The sequence below is a fragment of the Lonchura striata genome, chromosome 11, assembly GCF_050655825.1.
Source record: "Lonchura striata isolate lonStrDom1 chromosome 11, ASM5065582v1, whole genome shotgun sequence".
Classification (NCBI taxonomy): domain Eukaryota; kingdom Metazoa; phylum Chordata; class Aves; order Passeriformes; family Estrildidae; genus Lonchura; species Lonchura striata.
The window spans coordinates 1-22,500 of NC_140713.1; positions in this window are offsets into that span (position 1 = coordinate 1).

Sequence of the window (22,500 nt, forward strand, 5' to 3'; positions counted from 1 at the left end):
CCCTAACCCTAACCCTAACCCTAACCCTAACCCTAACCCTAACCCTAACCCTAACCCTAACCCTAACCCTAACCCTAACCCTAACCCTAACCCTAACCCTAACCCTAACCCTAACCCTAACCCTAACCCTAACCCTAACCCTAACCCTAACCCTAACCCTAACCCTAACCCTAACCCTAACCCTAACCCTAACCCTAACCCTAACCCTAACCCTAACCCTAACCCTAACCCTAACCCTAACCCTAACCCTAACCCTAACCCTAACCCTAACCCTAACCCTAACCCTAACCCTAACCCTAACCCTAACCCTAACCCTAACCCTAACCCTAACCCTAACCCTAACCCTAACCCTAACCCTAACCCTAACCCTAACCCTAACCCTAACCCTAACCCTAACCCTAACCCTAACCCTAACCCTAACCCTAACCCTAACCCTAACCCTAACCCTAACCCTAACCCTAACCCTAACCCTAACCCTAACCCTAACCCTAACCCTAACCCTAACCCTAACCCTAACCCTAACCCTAACCCTAACCCTAACCCTAACCCTAACCCTAACCCTAACCCTAACCCTAACCCTAACCCTAACCCTAACCCTAACCCTAACCCTAACCCTAACCCTAACCCTAACCCTAACCCTAACCCTAACCCTAACCCTAACCCTAACCCTAACCCTAACCCTAACCCTAACCCTAACCCTAACCCTAACCCTAACCCTAACCCTAACCCTAACCCTAACCCTAACCCTAACCCTAACCCTAACCCTAACCCTAACCCTAACCCTAACCCTAACCCTAACCCTAACCCTAACCCTAACCCTAACCCTAACCCTAACCCTAACCCTAACCCTAACCCTAACCCTAACCCTAACCCTAACCCTAACCCTAACCCTAACCCTAACCCTAACCCTAACCCTAACCCTAACCCTAACCCTAACCCTAACCCTAACCCTAACCCTAACCCTAACCCTAACCCTAACCCTAACCCTAACCCTAACCCTAACCCTAACCACCCTAACCCTAACCCTAACCCTAACCCTAACCCTAACCCTAACCCTAACCCTAACCCTAACCCTAACCCTAACCCTAACCCTAACCCTAACCCTAACCCTAACCCTAACCCTAACCCTAACCCTAACCCTAACCCTAACCCTAACCCTAACCCTAACCCTAACCCTAACCCTAACCCTAACCCTAACCCTAACCCTAACCCTAACCCTAACCCTAACCCTAACCCTAACCCTAACCCTAACCCTAACCCTAACCCTAACCCTAACCCTAACCCTAACCCTAACCCTAACCCTAACCCTAACCCTAACCCTAACCCTAACCCTAACCCTAACCCTAACCCTAACCCTAACCCTAACCCTAACCCTAACCCTAACCCTAACCCTAACCCTAACCCTAACCCTAACCCTAACCCTAACCCTAACCCTAACCCTAACCCTAACCCTAACCCTAACCCTAACCCTAACCCTAACCCTAACCCTAACCCTAACCCTAACCCTAACCCTAACCCTAACCCTAACCCTAACCCTAACCCTAACCCTAACCCTAACCCTAACCCTAACCCTAACCCTAACCCTAACCCTAACCCTAACCCTAACCCTAACCCTAACCCTAACCCTAACCCTAACCCTAACCCTAACCCTAACCCTAACCCTAACCCTAACCCTAACCCTAACCCTAACCCTAACCCTAACCCTAACCCTAACCCTAACCCTAACCCTAACCCTAACCCTAACCCTAACCCTAACCCTAACCCTAACCCTAACCCTAACCCTAACCCTAACCCTAACCCTAACCCTAACCCTAACCCTAACCCTAACCCTAACCCTAACCCTAACCCTAACCCTAACCCTAACCCTAACCCTAACCCTAACCCTAACCCTAACCCTAACCCTAACCCTAACCCTAACCCTAACCCTAACCCTAACCCTAACCCTAACCCTAACCCTAACCCTAACCCTAACCCTAACCCTAACCCTAACCCTAACCCTAACCCTAACCCTAACCCTAACCCTAACCCTAACCCTAACCCTAACCCTAACCCTAACCCTAACCCTAACCCTAACCCTAACCCTAACCCTAACCCTAACCCTAACCCTAACCCTAACCCTAACCCTAACCCTAACCCTAACCCTAACCCTAACCCTAACCCTAACCCTAACCCTAACCCTAACCCTAACCCTAACCCTAACCCTAACCCTAACCCTAACCCTAACCCTAACCCTAACCCTAACCCTAACCCTAACCCTAACCCTAACCCTAACCCTAACCCTAACCCTAACCCTAACCCTAACCCTAACCCTAACCCTAACCCTAACCCTAACCCTAACCCTAACCCTAACCCTAACCCTAACCCTAACCCTAACCCTAACCCTAACCCTAACCCTAACCCTAACCCTAACCCTAACCCTAACCCTAACCCTAACCCTAACCCTAACCCTAACCCTAACCCTAACCCTAACCCTAACCCTAACCCTAACCCTAACCCTAACCCTAACCCTAACCCTAACCCTAACCCTAACCCTAACCCTAACCCTAACCCTAACCCTAACCCTAACCCTAACCCTAACCCTAACCCTAACCCTAACCCTAACCCTAACCCTAACCCTAACCCTAACCCTAACCCTAACCCTAACCCTAACCCTAACCCTAACCCTAACCCTAACCCTAACCCTAACCCTAACCCTAACCCTAACCCTAACCCTAACCCTAACCCTAACCCTAACCCTAACCCTAACCCTAACCCTAACCCTAACCCTAACCCTAACCCTAACCCTAACCCTAACCCTAACCCTAACCCTAACCCTAACCCTAACCCTAACCCTAACCCTAACCCTAACCCTAACCCTAACCCTAACCCTAACCCTAACCCTAACCCTAACCCTAACCCTAACCCTAACCCTAACCCTAACCCTAACCCTAACCCTAACCCTAACCCTAACCCTAACCCTAACCCTAACCCTAACCCTAACCCTAACCCTAACCCTAACCCTAACCCTAACCCTAACCCTAACCCTAACCCTAACCCTAACCCTAACCCTAACCCTAACCCTAACCCTAACCCTAACCCTAACCCTAACCCTAACCCTAACCCTAACCCTAACCCTAACCCTAACCCTAACCCTAACCCTAACCCTAACCCTAACCCTAACCCTAACCCTAACCCTAACCCTAACCCTAACCCTAACCCTAACCCTAACCCTAACCCTAACCCTAACCCTAACCCTAACCCTAACCCTAACCCTAACCCTAACCCTAACCCTAACCCTAACCCTAACCCTAACCCTAACCCTAACCCTAACCCTAACCCTAACCCTAACCCTAACCCTAACCCTAACCCTAACCCTAACCCTAACCCTAACCCTAACCCTAACCCTAACCCTAACCCTAACCCTAACCCTAACCCTAACCCTAACCCTAACCCTAACCCTAACCCTAACCCTAACCCTAACCCTAACCCTAACCCTAACCCTAACCCTAACCCTAACCCTAACCCTAACCCTAACCCTAACCCTAACCCTAACCCTAACCCTAACCCTAACCCTAACCCTAACCCTAACCCTAACCCTAACCCTAACCCTAACCCTAACCCTAACCCTAACCCTAACCCTAACCCTAACCCTAACCCTAACCCTAACCCTAACCCTAACCCTAACCCTAACCCTAACCCTAACCCTAACCCTAACCCTAACCCTAACCCTAACCCTAACCCTAACCCTAACCCTAACCCTAACCCTAACCCTAACCCTAACCCTAACCCTAACCCTAACCCTAACCCTAACCCTAACCCTAACCCTAACCCTAACCCTAACCCTAACCCTAACCCTAACCCTAACCCTAACCCTAACCCTAACCCTAACCCTAACCCTAACCCTAACCCTAACCCTAACCCTAACCCTAACCCTAACCCTAACCCTAACCCTAACCCTAACCCTAACCCTAACCCTAACCCTAACCCTAACCCTAACCCTAACCCTAACCCTAACCCTAACCCTAACCCTAACCCTAACCCTAACCCTAACCCTAACCCTAACCCTAACCCTAACCCTAACCCTAACCCTAACCCTAACCCTAACCCTAACCCTAACCCTAACCCTAACCCTAACCCTAACCCTAACCCTAACCCTAACCCTAACCCTAACCCTAACCCTAACCCTAACCCTAACCCTAACCCTAACCCTAACCCTAACCCTAACCCTAACCCTAACCCTAACCCTAACCCTAACCCTAACCCTAACCCTAACCCTAACCCTAACCCTAACCCTAACCCTAACCCTAACCCTAACCCTAACCCTAACCCTAACCCTAACCCTAACCCTAACCCTAACCCTAACCCTAACCCTAACCCTAACCCTAACCCTAACCCTAACCCTAACCCTAACCCTAACCCTAACCCTAACCCTAACCCTAACCCTAACCCTAACCCTAACCCTAACCCTAACCCTAACCCTAACCCTAACCCTAACCCTAACCCTAACCCTAACCCTAACCCTAACCCTAACCCTAACCCTAACCCTAACCCTAACCCTAACCCTAACCCTAACCCTAACCCTAACCCTAACCCTAACCCTAACCCTAACCCTAACCCTAACCCTAACCCTAACCCTAACCCTAACCCTAACCCTAACCCTAACCCTAACCCTAACCCTAACCCTAACCCTAACCCTAACCCTAACCCTAACCCTAACCCTAACCCTAACCCTAACCCTAACCCTAACCCTAACCCTAACCCTAACCCTAACCCTAACCCTAACCCTAACCCTAACCCTAACCCTAACCCTAACCCTAACCCTAACCCTAACCCTAACCCTAACCCTAACCCTAACCCTAACCCTAACCCTAACCCTAACCCTAACCCTAACCCTAACCCTAACCCTAACCCTAACCCTAACCCTAACCCTAACCCTAACCCTAACCCTAACCCTAACCCTAACCCTAACCCTAACCCTAACCCTAACCCTAACCCTAACCCTAACCCTAACCCTAACCCTAACCCTAACCCTAACCCTAACCCTAACCCTAACCCTAACCCTAACCCTAACCCTAACCCTAACCCTAACCCTAACCCTAACCCTAACCCTAACCCTAACCCTAACCCTAACCCTAACCCTAACCCTAACCCTAACCCTAACCCTAACCCTAACCCTAACCCTAACCCTAACCCTAACCCTAACCCTAACCCTAACCCTAACCCTAACCCTAACCCTAACCCTAACCCTAACCCTAACCCTAACCCTAACCCTAACCCTAACCCTAACCCTAACCCTAACCCTAACCCTAACCCTAACCCTAACCCTAACCCTAACCCTAACCCTAACCCTAACCCTAACCCTAACCCTAACCCTAACCCTAACCCTAACCCTAACCCTAACCCTAACCCTAACCCTAACCCTAACCCTAACCCTAACCCTAACCCTAACCCTAACCCTAACCCTAACCCTAACCCTAACCCTAACCCTAACCCTAACCCTAACCCTAACCCTAACCCTAACCCTAACCCTAACCCTAACCCTAACCCTAACCCTAACCCTAACCCTAACCCTAACCCTAACCCTAACCCTAACCCTAACCCTAACCCTAACCCTAACCCTAACCCTAACCCTAACCCTAACCCTAACCCTAACCCTAACCCTAACCCTAACCCTAACCCTAACCCTAACCCTAACCCTAACCCTAACCCTAACCCTAACCCTAACCCTAACCCTAACCCTAACCCTAACCCTAACCCTAACCCTAACCCTAACCCTAACCCTAACCCTAACCCTAACCCTAACCCTAACCCTAACCCTAACCCTAACCCTAACCCTAACCCTAACCCTAACCCTAACCCTAACCCTAACCCTAACCCTAACCCTAACCCTAACCCTAACCCTAACCCTAACCCTAACCCTAACCCTAACCCTAACCCTAACCCTAACCCTAACCCTAACCCTAACCCTAACCCTAACCCTAACCCTAACCCTAACCCTAACCCTAACCCTAACCCTAACCCTAACCCTAACCCTAACCCTAACCCTAACCCTAACCCTAACCCTAACCCTAACCCTAACCCTAACCCTAACCCTAACCCTAACCCTAACCCTAACCCTAACCCTAACCCTAACCCTAACCCTAACCCTAACCCTAACCCTAACCCTAACCCTAACCCTAACCCTAACCCTAACCCTAACCCTAACCCTAACCCTAACCCTAACCCTAACCCTAACCCTAACCCTAACCCTAACCCTAACCCTAACCCTAACCCTAACCCTAACCCTAACCCTAACCCTAACCCTAACCCTAACCCTAACCCTAACCCTAACCCTAACCCTAACCCTAACCCTAACCCTAACCCTAACCCTAACCCTAACCCTAACCCTAACCCTAACCCTAACCCTAACCCTAACCCTAACCCTAACCCTAACCCTAACCCTAACCCTAACCCTAACCCTAACCCTAACCCTAACCCTAACCCTAACCCTAACCCTAACCCTAACCCTAACCCTAACCCTAACCCTAACCCTAACCCTAACCCTAACCCTAACCCTAACCCTAACCCTAACCCTAACCCTAACCCTAACCCTAACCCTAACCCTAACCCTAACCCTAACCCTAACCCTAACCCTAACCCTAACCCTAACCCTAACCCTAACCCTAACCCTAACCCTAACCCTAACCCTAACCCTAACCCTAACCCTAACCCTAACCCTAACCCTAACCCTAACCCTAACCCTAACCCTAACCCTAACCCTAACCCTAACCCTAACCCTAACCCTAACCCTAACCCTAACCCTAACCCTAACCCTAACCCTAACCCTAACCCTAACCCTAACCCTAACCCTAACCCTAACCCTAACCCTAACCCTAACCCTAACCCTAACCCTAACCCTAACCCTAACCCTAACCCTAACCCTAACCCTAACCCTAACCCTAACCCTAACCCTAACCCTAACCCTAACCCTAACCCTAACCCTAACCCTAACCCTAACCCTAACCCTAACCCTAACCCTAACCCTAACCCTAACCCTAACCCTAACCCTAACCCTAACCCTAACCCTAACCCTAACCCTAACCCTAACCCTAACCCTAACCCTAACCCTAACCCTAACCCTAACCCTAACCCTAACCCTAACCCTAACCCTAACCCTAACCCTAACCCTAACCCTAACCCTAACCCTAACCCTAACCCTAACCCTAACCCTAACCCTAACCCTAACCCTAACCCTAACCCTAACCCTAACCCTAACCCTAACCCTAACCCTAACCCTAACCCTAACCCTAACCCTAACCCTAACCCTAACCCTAACCCTAACCCTAACCCTAACCCTAACCCTAACCCTAACCCTAACCCTAACCCTAACCCTAACCCTAACCCTAACCCTAACCCTAACCCTAACCCTAACCCTAACCCTAACCCTAACCCTAACCCTAACCCTAACCCTAACCCTAACCCTAACCCTAACCCTAACCCTAACCCTAACCCTAACCCTAACCCTAACCCTAACCCTAACCCTAACCCTAACCCTAACCCTAACCCTAACCCTAACCCTAACCCTAACCCTAACCCTAACCCTAACCCTAACCCTAACCCTAACCCTAACCCTAACCCTAACCCTAACCCTAACCCTAACCCTAACCCTAACCCTAACCCTAACCCTAACCCTAACCCTAACCCTAACCCTAACCCTAACCCTAACCCTAACCCTAACCCTAACCCTAACCCTAACCCTAACCCTAACCCTAACCCTAACCCTAACCCTAACCCTAACCCTAACCCTAACCCTAACCCTAACCCTAACCCTAACCCTAACCCTAACCCTAACCCTAACCCTAACCCTAACCCTAACCCTAACCCTAACCCTAACCCTAACCCTAACCCTAACCCTAACCCTAACCCTAACCCTAACCCTAACCCTAACCCTAACCCTAACCCTAACCCTAACCCTAACCCTAACCCTAACCCTAACCCTAACCCTAACCCTAACCCTAACCCTAACCCTAACCCTAACCCTAACCCTAACCCTAACCCTAACCCTAACCCTAACCCTAACCCTAACCCTAACCCTAACCCTAACCCTAACCCTAACCCTAACCCTAACCCTAACCCTAACCCTAACCCTAACCCTAACCCTAACCCTAACCCTAACCCTAACCCTAACCCTAACCCTAACCCTAACCCTAACCCTAACCCTAACCCTAACCCTAACCCTAACCCTAACCCTAACCCTAACCCTAACCCTAACCCTAACCCTAACCCTAACCCTAACCCTAACCCTAACCCTAACCCTAACCCTAACCCTAACCCTAACCCTAACCCTAACCCTAACCCTAACCCTAACCCTAACCCTAACCCTAACCCTAACCCTAACCCTAACCCTAACCCTAACCCTAACCCTAACCCTAACCCTAACCCTAACCCTAACCCTAACCCTAACCCTAACCCTAACCCTAACCCTAACCCTAACCCTAACCCTAACCCTAACCCTAACCCTAACCCTAACCCTAACCCTAACCCTAACCCTAACCCTAACCCTAACCCTAACCCTAACCCTAACCCTAACCCTAACCCTAACCCTAACCCTAACCCTAACCCTAACCCTAACCCTAACCCTAACCCTAACCCTAACCCTAACCCTAACCCTAACCCTAACCCTAACCCTAACCCTAACCCTAACCCTAACCCTAACCCTAACCCTAACCCTAACCCTAACCCTAACCCTAACCCTAACCCTAACCCTAACCCTAACCCTAACCCTAACCCTAACCCTAACCCTAACCCTAACCCTAACCCTAACCCTAACCCTAACCCTAACCCTAACCCTAACCCTAACCCTAACCCTAACCCTAACCCTAACCCTAACCCTAACCCTAACCCTAACCCTAACCCTAACCCTAACCCTAACCCTAACCCTAACCCTAACCCTAACCCTAACCCTAACCCTAACCCTAACCCTAACCCTAACCCTAACCCTAACCCTAACCCTAACCCTAACCCTAACCCTAACCCTAACCCTAACCCTAACCCTAACCCTAACCCTAACCCTAACCCTAACCCTAACCCTAACCCTAACCCTAACCCTAACCCTAACCCTAACCCTAACCCTAACCCTAACCCTAACCCTAACCCTAACCCTAACCCTAACCCTAACCCTAACCCTAACCCTAACCCTAACCCTAACCCTAACCCTAACCCTAACCCTAACCCTAACCCTAACCCTAACCCTAACCCTAACCCTAACCCTAACCCTAACCCTAACCCTAACCCTAACCCTAACCCTAACCCTAACCCTAACCCTAACCCTAACCCTAACCCTAACCCTAACCCTAACCCTAACCCTAACCCTAACCCTAACCCTAACCCTAACCCTAACCCTAACCCTAACCCTAACCCTAACCCTAACCCTAACCCTAACCCTAACCCTAACCCTAACCCTAACCCTAACCCTAACCCTAACCCTAACCCTAACCCTAACCCTAACCCTAACCCTAACCCTAACCCTAACCCTAACCCTAACCCTAACCCTAACCCTAACCCTAACCCTAACCCTAACCCTAACCCTAACCCTAACCCTAACCCTAACCCTAACCCTAACCCTAACCCTAACCCTAACCCTAACCCTAACCCTAACCCTAACCCTAACCCTAACCCTAACCCTAACCCTAACCCTAACCCTAACCCTAACCCTAACCCTAACCCTAACCCTAACCCTAACCCTAACCCTAACCCTAACCCTAACCCTAACCCTAACCCTAACCCTAACCCTAACCCTAACCCTAACCCTAACCCTAACCCTAACCCTAACCCTAACCCTAACCCTAACCCTAACCCTAACCCTAACCCTAACCCTAACCCTAACCCTAACCCTAACCCTAACCCTAACCCTAACCCTAACCCTAACCCTAACCCTAACCCTAACCCTAACCCTAACCCTAACCCTAACCCTAACCCTAACCCTAACCCTAACCCTAACCCTAACCCTAACCCTAACCCTAACCCTAACCCTAACCCTAACCCTAACCCTAACCCTAACCCTAACCCTAACCCTAACCCTAACCCTAACCCTAACCCTAACCCTAACCCTAACCCTAACCCTAACCCTAACCCTAACCCTAACCCTAACCCTAACCCTAACCCTAACCCTAACCCTAACCCTAACCCTAACCCTAACCCTAACCCTAACCCTAACCCTAACCCTAACCCTAACCCTAACCCTAACCCTAACCCTAACCCTAACCCTAACCCTAACCCTAACCCTAACCCTAACCCTAACCCTAACCCTAACCCTAACCCTAACCCTAACCCTAACCCTAACCCTAACCCTAACCCTAACCCTAACCCTAACCCTAACCCTAACCCTAACCCTAACCCTAACCCTAACCCTAACCCTAACCCTAACCCTAACCCTAACCCTAACCCTAACCCTAACCCTAACCCTAACCCTAACCCTAACCCTAACCCTAACCCTAACCCTAACCCTAACCCTAACCCTAACCCTAACCCTAACCCTAACCCTAACCCTAACCCTAACCCTAACCCTAACCCTAACCCTAACCCTAACCCTAACCCTAACCCTAACCCTAACCCTAACCCTAACCCTAACCCTAACCCTAACCCTAACCCTAACCCTAACCCTAACCCTAACCCTAACCCTAACCCTAACCCTAACCCTAACCCTAACCCTAACCCTAACCCTAACCCTAACCCTAACCCTAACCCTAACCCTAACCCTAACCCTAACCCTAACCCTAACCCTAACCCTAACCCTAACCCTAACCCTAACCCTAACCCTAACCCTAACCCTAACCCTAACCCTAACCCTAACCCTAACCCTAACCCTAACCCTAACCCTAACCCTAACCCTAACCCTAACCCTAACCCTAACCCTAACCCTAACCCTAACCCTAACCCTAACCCTAACCCTAACCCTAACCCTAACCCTAACCCTAACCCTAACCCTAACCCTAACCCTAACCCTAACCCTAACCCTAACCCTAACCCTAACCCTAACCCTAACCCTAACCCTAACCCTAACCCTAACCCTAACCCTAACCCTAACCCTAACCCTAACCCTAACCCTAACCCTAACCCTAACCCTAACCCTAACCCTAACCCTAACCCTAACCCTAACCCTAACCCTAACCCTAACCCTAACCCTAACCCTAACCCTAACCCTAACCCTAACCCTAACCCTAACCCTAACCCTAACCCTAACCCTAACCCTAACCCTAACCCTAACCCTAACCCTAACCCTAACCCTAACCCTAACCCTAACCCTAACCCTAACCCTAACCCTAACCCTAACCCTAACCCTAACCCTAACCCTAACCCTAACCCTAACCCTAACCCTAACCCTAACCCTAACCCTAACCCTAACCCTAACCCTAACCCTAACCCTAACCCTAACCCTAACCCTAACCCTAACCCTAACCCTAACCCTAACCCTAACCCTAACCCTAACCCTAACCCTAACCCTAACCCTAACCCTAACCCTAACCCTAACCCTAACCCTAACCCTAACCCTAACCCTAACCCTAACCCTAACCCTAACCCTAACCCTAACCCTAACCCTAACCCTAACCCTAACCCTAACCCTAACCCTAACCCTAACCCTAACCCTAACCCTAACCCTAACCCTAACCCTAACCCTAACCCTAACCCTAACCCTAACCCTAACCCTAACCCTAACCCTAACCCTAACCCTAACCCTAACCCTAACCCTAACCCTAACCCTAACCCTAACCCTAACCCTAACCCTAACCCTAACCCTAACCCTAACCCTAACCCTAACCCTAACCCTAACCCTAACCCTAACCCTAACCCTAACCCTAACCCCTAACCCTAACCCTAACCCTAACCCTAACCCTAACCCTAACCCTAACCCTAACCCTAACCCTAACCCTAACCCTAACCCTAACCCTAACCCTAACCCTAACCCTAACCCTAACCCTAACCCTAACCCTAACCCTAACCCTAACCCTAACCCTAACCCTAACCCTAACCCTAACCCTAACCCTAACCCTAACCCTAACCCTAACCCTAACCCTAACCCTAACCCTAACCCTAACCCTAACCCTAACCCTAACCCTAACCCTAACCCTAACCCTAACCCTAACCCTAACCCTAACCCTAACCCTAACCCTAACCCTAACCCTAACCCTAACCCTAACCCTAACCCTAACCCTAACCCTAACCCTAACCCTAACCCTAACCCTAACCCTAACCCTAACCCTAACCCTAACCCTAACCCTAACCCTAACCCTAACCCTAACCCTAACCCTAACCCTAACCCTAACCCTAACCCTAACCCTAACCCTAACCCTAACCCTAACCCTAACCCTAACCCTAACCCTAACCCTAACCCTAACCCTAACCCTAACCCTAACCCTAACCCTAACCCTAACCCTAACCCTAACCCTAACCCTAACCCTAACCCTAACCCTAACCCTAACCCTAACCCTAACCCTAACCCTAACCCTAACCCTAACCCTAACCCTAACCCTAACCCTAACCCTAACCCTAACCCTAACCCTAACCCTAACCCTAACCCTAACCCTAACCCTAACCCTAACCCTAACCCTAACCCTAACCCTAACCCTAACCCTAACCCTAACCCTAACCCTAACCCTAACCCTAACCCTAACCCTAACCCTAACCCTAACCCTAACCCTAACCCTAACCCTAACCCTAACCCTAACCCTAACCCTAACCCTAACCCTAACCCTAACCCTAACCCTAACCCTAACCCTAACCCTAACCCTAACCCTAACCCTAACCCTAACCCTAACCCTAACCCTAACCCTAACCCTAACCCTAACCCTAACCCTAACCCTAACCCTAACCCTAACCCTAACCCTAACCCTAACCCTAACCCTAACCCTAACCCTAACCCTAACCCTAACCCTAACCCTAACCCTAACCCTAACCCTAACCCTAACCCTAACCCTAACCCTAACCCTAACCCTAACCCTAACCCTAACCCTAACCCTAACCCTAACCCTAACCCTAACCCTAACCCTAACCCTAACCCTAACCCTAACCCTAACCCTAACCCTAACCCTAACCCTAACCCTAACCCTAACCCTAACCCTAACCCTAACCCTAACCCTAACCCTAACCCTAACCCTAACCCTAACCCTAACCCTAACCCTAACCCTAACCCTAACCCTAACCCTAACCCTAACCCTAACCCTAACCCTAACCCTAACCCTAACCCTAACCCTAACCCTAACCCTAACCCTAACCCTAACCCTAACCCTAACCCTAACCCTAACCCTAACCCTAACCCTAACCCTAACCCTAACCCTAACCCTAACCCTAACCCTAACCCTAACCCTAACCCTAACCCTAACCCTAACCCTAACCCTAACCCTAACCCTAACCCTAACCCTAACCCTAACCCTAACCCTAACCCTAACCCTAACCCTAACCCTAACCCTAACCCTAACCCTAACCCTAACCCTAACCCTAACCCTAACCCTAACCCTAACCCTAACCCTAACCCTAACCCTAACCCTAACCCTAACCCTAACCCTAACCCTAACCCTAACCCTAACCCTAACCCTAACCCTAACCCTAACCCTAACCCTAACCCTAACCCTAACCCTAACCCTAACCCTAACCCTAACCCTAACCCTAACCCTAACCCTAACCCTAACCCTAACCCTAACCCTAACCCTAACCCTAACCCTAACCCTAACCCTAACCCTAACCCTAACCCTAACCCTAACCCTAACCCTAACCCTAACCCTAACCCTAACCCTAACCCTAACCCTAACCCTAACCCTAACCCTAACCCTAACCCTAACCCTAACCCTAACCCTAACCCTAACCCTAACCCTAACCCTAACCCTAACCCTAACCCTAACCCTAACCCTAACCCTAACCCTAACCCTAACCCTAACCCTAACCCTAACCCTAACCCTAACCCTAACCCTAACCCTAACCCTAACCCTAACCCTAACCCTAACCCTAACCCTAACCCTAACCCTAACCCTAACCCTAACCCTAACCCTAACCCTAACCCTAACCCTAACCCTAACCCTAACCCTAACCCTAACCCTAACCCTAACCCTAACCCTAACCCTAACCCTAACCCTAACCCTAACCCTAACCCTAACCCTAACCCTAACCCTAACCCTAACCCTAACCCTAACCCTAACCCTAACCCTAACCCTAACCCTAACCCTAACCCTAACCCTAACCCTAACCCTAACCCTAACCCTAACCCTAACCCTAACCCTAACCCTAACCCTAACCCTAACCCTAACCCTAACCCTAACCCTAACCCTAACCCTAACCCTAACCCTAACCCTAACCCTAACCCTAACCCTAACCCTAACCCTAACCCTAACCCTAACCCTAACCCTAACCCTAACCCTAACCCTAACCCTAACCCTAACCCTAACCCTAACCCTAACCCTAACCCTAACCCTAACCCTAACCCTAACCCTAACCCTAACCCTAACCCTAACCCTAACCCTAACCCTAACCCTAACCCTAACCCTAACCCTAACCCTAACCCTAACCCTAACCCTAACCCTAACCCTAACCCTAACCCTAACCCTAACCCTAACCCTAACCCTAACCCTAACCCTAACCCTAACCCTAACCCTAACCCTAACCCTAACCCTAACCCTAACCCTAACCCTAACCCTAACCCTAACCCTAACCCTAACCCTAACCCTAACCCTAACCCTAACCCTAACCCTAACCCTAACCCTAACCCTAACCCTAACCCTAACCCTAACCCTAACCCTAACCCTAACCCTAACCCTAACCCTAACCCTAACCCTAACCCTAACCCTAACCCTAACCCTAACCCTAACCCTAACCCTAACCCTAACCCTAACCCTAACCCTAACCCTAACCCTAACCCTAACCCTAACCCTAACCCTAACCCTAACCCTAACCCTAACCCTAACCCTAACCCTAACCCTAACCCTAACCCTAACCCTAACCCTAACCCTAACCCTAACCCTAACCCTAACCCTAACCCTAACCCTAACCCTAACCCTAACCCTAACCCTAACCCTAACCCTAACCCTAACCCTAACCCTAACCCTAACCCTAACCCTAACCCTAACCCTAACCCTAACCCTAACCCTAACCCTAACCCTAACCCTAACCCTAACCCTAACCCTAACCCTAACCCTAACCCTAACCCTAACCCTAACCCTAACCCTAACCCTAACCCTAACCCTAACCCTAACCCTAACCCTAACCCTAACCCTAACCCTAACCCTAACCCTAACCCTAACCCTAACCCTAACCCTAACCCTAACCCTAACCCTAACCCTAACCCTAACCCTAACCCTAACCCTAACCCTAACCCTAACCCTAACCCTAACCCTAACCCTAACCCTAACCCTAACCCTAACCCTAACCCTAACCCTAACCCTAACCCTAACCCTAACCCTAACCCTAACCCTAACCCTAACCCTAACCCTAACCCTAACCCTAACCCTAACCCTAACCCTAACCCTAACCCTAACCCTAACCCTAACCCTAACCCTAACCCTAACCCTAACCCTAACCCTAACCCTAACCCTAACCCTAACCCTAACCCTAACCCTAACCCTAACCCTAACCCTAACCCTAACCCTAACCCTAACCCTAACCCTAACCCTAACCCTAACCCTAACCCTAACCCTAACCCTAACCCTAACCCTAACCCTAACCCTAACCCTAACCCTAACCCTAACCCTAACCCTAACCCTAACCCTAACCCTAACCCTAACCCTAACCCTAACCCTAACCCTAACCCTAACCCTAACCCTAACCCTAACCCTAACCCTAACCCTAACCCTAACCCTAACCCTAACCCTAACCCTAACCCTAACCCTAACCCTAACCCTAACCCTAACCCTAACCCTAACCCTAACCCTAACCCTAACCCTAACCCTAACCCTAACCCTAACCCTAACCCTAACCCTAACCCTAACCCTAACCCTAACCCTAACCCTAACCCTAACCCTAACCCTAACCCTAACCCTAACCCTAACCCTAACCCTAACCCTAACCCTAACCCTAACCCTAACCCTAACCCTAACCCTAACCCTAACCCTAACCCTAACCCTAACCCTAACCCTAACCCTAACCCTAACCCTAACCCTAACCCTAACCCTAACCCTAACCCTAACCCTAACCCTAACCCTAACCCTAACCCTAACCCTAACCCTAACCCTAACCCTAACCCTAACCCTAACCCTAACCCTAACCCTAACCCTAACCCTAACCCTAACCCTAACCCTAACCCTAACCCTAACCCTAACCCTAACCCTAACCCTAACCCTAACCCTAACCCTAACCCTAACCCTAACCCTAACCCTAACCCTAACCCTAACCCTAACCCTAACCCTAACCCTAACCCTAACCCTAACCCTAACCCTAACCCTAACCCTAACCCTAACCCTAACCCTAACCCTAACCCTAACCCTAACCCTAACCCTAACCCTAACCCTAACCCTAACCCTAACCCTAACCCTAACCCTAACCCTAACCCTAACCCTAACCCTAACCCTAACCCTAACCCTAACCCTAACCCTAACCCTAACCCTAACCCTAACCCTAACCCTAACCCTAACCCTAACCCTAACCCTAACCCTAACCCTAACCCTAACCCTAACCCTAACCCTAACCCTAACCCTAACCCTAACCCTAACCCTAACCCTAACCCTAACCCTAACCCTAACCCTAACCCTAACCCTAACCCTAACCCTAACCCTAACCCTAACCCTAACCCTAACCCTAACCCTAACCCTAACCCTAACCCTAACCCTAACCCTAACCCTAACCCTAACCCTAACCCTAACCCTAACCCTAACCCTAACCCTAACCCTAACCCTAACCCTAACCCTAACCCTAACCCTAACCCTAACCCTAACCCTAACCCTAACCCTAACCCTAACCCTAACCCTAACCCTAACCCTAACCCTAACCCTAACCCTAACCCTAACCCTAACCCTAACCCTAACCCTAACCCTAACCCTAACCCTAACCCTAACCCTAACCCTAACCCTAACCCTAACCCTAACCCTAACCCTAACCCTAACCCTAACCCTAACCCTAACCCTAACCCTAACCCTAACCCTAACCCTAACCCTAACCCTAACCCTAACCCTAACCCTAACCCTAACCCTAACCCTAACCCTAACCCTAACCCTAACCCTAACCCTAACCCTAACCCTAACCCTAACCCTAACCCTAACCCTAACCCTAACCCTAACCCTAACCCTAACCCTAACCCTAACCCTAACCCTAACCCTAACCCTAACCCTAACCCTAACCCTAACCCTAACCCTAACCCTAACCCTAACCCTAACCCTAACCCTAACCCTAACCCTAACCCTAACCCTAACCCTAACCCTAACCCTAACCCTAACCCTAACCCTAACCCTAACCCTAACCCTAACCCTAACCCTAACCCTAACCCTAACCCTAACCCTAACCCTAACCCTAACCCTAACCCTAACCCTAACCCTAACCCTAACCCTAACCCTAACCCTAACCCTAACCCTAACCCTAACCCTAACCCTAACCCTAACCCTAACCCTAACCCTAACCCTAACCCTAACCCTAACCCTAACCCTAACCCTAACCCTAACCCTAACCCTAACCCTAACCCTAACCCTAACCCTAACCCTAACCCTAACCCTAACCCTAACCCTAACCCTAACCCTAACCCTAACCCTAACCCTAACCCTAACCCTAACCCTAACCCTAACCCTAACCCTAACCCTAACCCTAACCCTAACCCTAACCCTAACCCTAACCCTAACCCTAACCCTAACCCTAACCCTAACCCTAACCCTAACCCTAACCCTAACCCTAACCCTAACCCTAACCCTAACCCTAACCCTAACCCTAACCCTAACCCTAACCCTAACCCTAACCCTAACCCTAACCCTAACCCTAACCCTAACCCTAACCCTAACCCTAACCCTAACCCTAACCCTAACCCTAACCCTAACCCTAACCCTAACCCTAACCCTAACCCTAACCCTAACCCTAACCCTAACCCTAACCCTAACCCTAACCCTAACCCTAACCCTAACCCTAACCCTAACCCTAACCCTAACCCTAACCCTAACCCTAACCCTAACCCTAACCCTAACCCTAACCCTAACCCTAACCCTAACCCTAACCCTAACCCTAACCCTAACCCTAACCCTAACCCTAACCCTAACCCTAACCCTAACCCTAACCCTAACCCTAACCCTAACCCTAACCCTAACCCTAACCCTAACCCTAACCCTAACCCTAACCCTAACCCTAACCCTAACCCTAACCCTAACCCTAACCCTAACCCTAACCCTAACCCTAACCCTAACCCTAACCCTAACCCTAACCCTAACCCTAACCCTAACCCTAACCCTAACCCTAACCCTAACCCTAACCCTAACCCTAACCCTAACCCTAACCCTAACCCTAACCCTAACCCTAACCCTAACCCTAACCCTAACCCTAACCCTAACCCTAACCCTAACCCTAACCCTAACCCTAACCCTAACCCTAACCCTAACCCTAACCCTAACCCTAACCCTAACCCTAACCCTAACCCTAACCCTAACCCTAACCCTAACCCTAACCCTAACCCTAACCCTAACCCTAACCCTAACCCTAACCCTAACCCTAACCCTAACCCTAACCCTAACCCTAACCCTAACCCTAACCCTAACCCTAACCCTAACCCTAACCCTAACCCTAACCCTAACCCTAACCCTAACCCTAACCCTAACCCTAACCCTAACCCTAACCCTAACCCTAACCCTAACCCTAACCCTAACCCTAACCCTAACCCTAACCCTAACCCTAACCCTAACCCTAACCCTAACCCTAACCCTAACCCTAACCCTAACCCTAACCCTAACCCTAACCCTAACCCTAACCCTAACCCTAACCCTAACCCTAACCCTAACCCTAACCCTAACCCTAACCCTAACCCTAACCCTAACCCTAACCCTAACCCTAACCCTAACCCTAACCCTAACCCTAACCCTAACCCTAACCCTAACCCTAACCCTAACCCTAACCCTAACCCTAACCCTAACCCTAACCCTAACCCTAACCCTAACCCTAACCCTAACCCTAACCCTAACCCTAACCCTAACCCTAACCCTAACCCTAACCCTAACCCTAACCCTAACCCTAACCCTAACCCTAACCCTAACCCTAACCCTAACCCTAACCCTAACCCTAACCCTAACCCTAACCCTAACCCTAACCCTAACCCTAACCCTAACCCTAACCCTAACCCTAACCCTAACCCTAACCCTAACCCTAACCCTAACCCTAACCCTAACCCTAACCCTAACCCTAACCCTAACCCTAACCCTAACCCTAACCCTAACCCTAACCCTAACCCTAACCCTAACCCTAACCCTAACCCTAACCCTAACCCTAACCCTAACCCTAACCCTAACCCTAACCCTAACCCTAACCCTAACCCTAACCCTAACCCTAACCCTAACCCTAACCCTAACCCTAACCCTAACCCTAACCCTAACCCTAACCCTAACCCTAACCCTAACCCTAACCCTAACCCTAACCCTAACCCTAACCCTAACCCTAACCCTAACCCTAACCCTAACCCTAACCCTAACCCTAACCCTAACCCTAACCCTAACCCTAACCCTAACCCTAACCCTAACCCTAACCCTAACCCTAACCCTAACCCTAACCCTAACCCTAACCCTAACCCTAACCCTAACCCTAACCCTAACCCTAACCCTAACCCTAACCCTAACCCTAACCCTAACCCTAACCCTAACCCTAACCCTAACCCTAACCCTAACCCTAACCCTAACCCTAACCCTAACCCTAACCCTAACCCTAACCCTAACCCTAACCCTAACCCTAACCCTAACCCTAACCCTAACCCTAACCCTAACCCTAACCCTAACCCTAACCCTAACCCTAACCCTAACCCTAACCCTAACCCTAACCCTAACCCTAACCCTAACCCTAACCCTAACCCTAACCCTAACCCTAACCCTAACCCTAACCCTAACCCTAACCCTAACCCTAACCCTAACCCTAACCCTAACCCTAACCCTAACCCTAACCCTAACCCTAACCCTAACCCTAACCCTAACCCTAACCCTAACCCTAACCCTAACCCTAACCCTAACCCTAACCCTAACCCTAACCCTAACCCTAACCCTAACCCTAACCCTAACCCTAACCCTAACCCTAACCCTAACCCTAACCCTAACCCTAACCCTAACCCTAACCCTAACCCTAACCCTAACCCTAACCCTAACCCTAACCCTAACCCTAACCCTAACCCTAACCCTAACCCTAACCCTAACCCTAACCCTAACCCTAACCCTAACCCTAACCCTAACCCTAACCCTAACCCTAACCCTAACCCTAACCCTAACCCTAACCCTAACCCTAACCCTAACCCTAACCCTAACCCTAACCCTAACCCTAACCCTAACCCTAACCCTAACCCTAACCCTAACCCTAACCCTAACCCTAACCCTAACCCTAACCCTAACCCTAACCCTAACCCTAACCCTAACCCTAACCCTAACCCTAACCCTAACCCTAACCCTAACCCTAACCCTAACCCTAACCCTAACCCTAACCCTAACCTAACCCTAACCCTAACCCTAACCCTAACCCTAACCCTAACCCTAACCCTAACCCTAACCCTAACCCTAACCCTAACCCTAACCCTAACCCTAACCCTAACCCTAACCCTAACCCTAACCCTAACCCTAACCCTAACCCTAACCCTAACCCTAACCCTAACCCTAACCCTAACCCTAACCCTAACCCTAACCCTAACCCTAACCCTAACCCTAACCCTAACCCTAACCCTAACCCTAACCCTAACCCTAACCCTAACCCTAACCCTAACCCTAACCCTAACCCTAACCCTAACCCTAACCCTAACCCTAACCCTAACCCTAACCCTAACCCTAACCCTAACCCTAACCCTAACCCTAACCCTAACCCTAACCCTAACCCTAACCCTAACCCTAACCCTAACCCTAACCCTAACCCTAACCCTAACCCTAACCCTAACCCTAACCCTAACCCTAACCCTAACCCTAACCCTAACCCTAACCCTAACCCTAACCCTAACCCTAACCCTAACCCTAACCCTAACCCTAACCCTAACCCTAACCCTAACCCTAACCCTAACCCTAACCCTAACCCTAACCCTAACCCTAACCCTAACCCTAACCCTAACCCTAACCCTAACCCTAACCCTAACCCTAACCCTAACCCTAACCCTAACCCTAACCCTAACCCTAACCCTAACCCTAACCCTAACCCTAACCCTAACCCTAACCCTAACCCTAACCCTAACCCTAACCCTAACCCTAACCCTAACCCTAACCCTAACCCTAACCCTAACCCTAACCCTAACCCTAACCCTAACCCTAACCCTAACCCTAACCCTAACCCTCACCCTAACCCTAACCCTAACCCTAACCCTAACCCTAACCCTAACCCTAACCCTAACCCTAACCCTAACCCTAACCCTAACCCTAACCCTAACCCTAACCCTAACCCTAACCCTAACCCTAACCCTAACCCTAACCCTAACCCTAACCCTAACCCTAACCCTAACCCTAACCCTAACCCTAACCCTAACCCTAACCCTAACCCTAACCCTAACCCTAACCCTAACCCTAACCCTAACCCTAACCCTAACCCTAACCCTAACCCTAACCCTAACCCTAACCCTAACCCTAACCCTAACCCTAACCCTAACCCCTAACCCTAACCCTAACCCTAACCCTAACCCCTAACCCTAACCCTAACCCTAACCCTAACCCTAACCCTAACCCTAACCCTAACCCTAACCCTAACCCTAACCCTAACCCTAACCCTAACCCTAACCCTAACCCTAACCCTAACCCTAACCCTAACCCTAACCCTAACCCTAACCCTAACCCTAACCCTAACCCTAACCCTAACCCTAACCCTAACCCTAACCCTAACCCTAACCCTAACCCTAACCCTAACCCTAACCCTAACCCTAACCCTAACCCTAACCCTAACCCTAACCCTAACCCTAACCCTAACCCTAACCCTAACCCTAACCCTAACCCTAACCCTAACCCTAACCCTAACCCTAACCCTAACCCTAACCCTAACCCTAACCCTAACCCTAACCCTAACCCTAACCCTAACCCTAACCCTAACCCTAACCCTAACCCTAACCCTAACCCTAACCCTAACCCTAACCCTAACCCTAACCCTAACCCTAACCCTAACCCTAACCCTAACCCTAACCCTAACCCTAACCCTAACCCTAACCCTAACCCTAACCCTAACCCTAACCCTAACCCTAACCCTAACCCTAACCCTAACCCTAACCCTAACCCTAACCCTAACCCTAACCCTAACCCTAACCCTAACCCTAACCCTAACCCTAACCCTAACCCTAACCCTAACCCTAACCCTAACCCTAACCCTAACCCTAACCCTAACCCTAACCCTAACCCTAACCCTAACCCTAACCCTAACCCTAACCCTAACCCTAACCCTAAC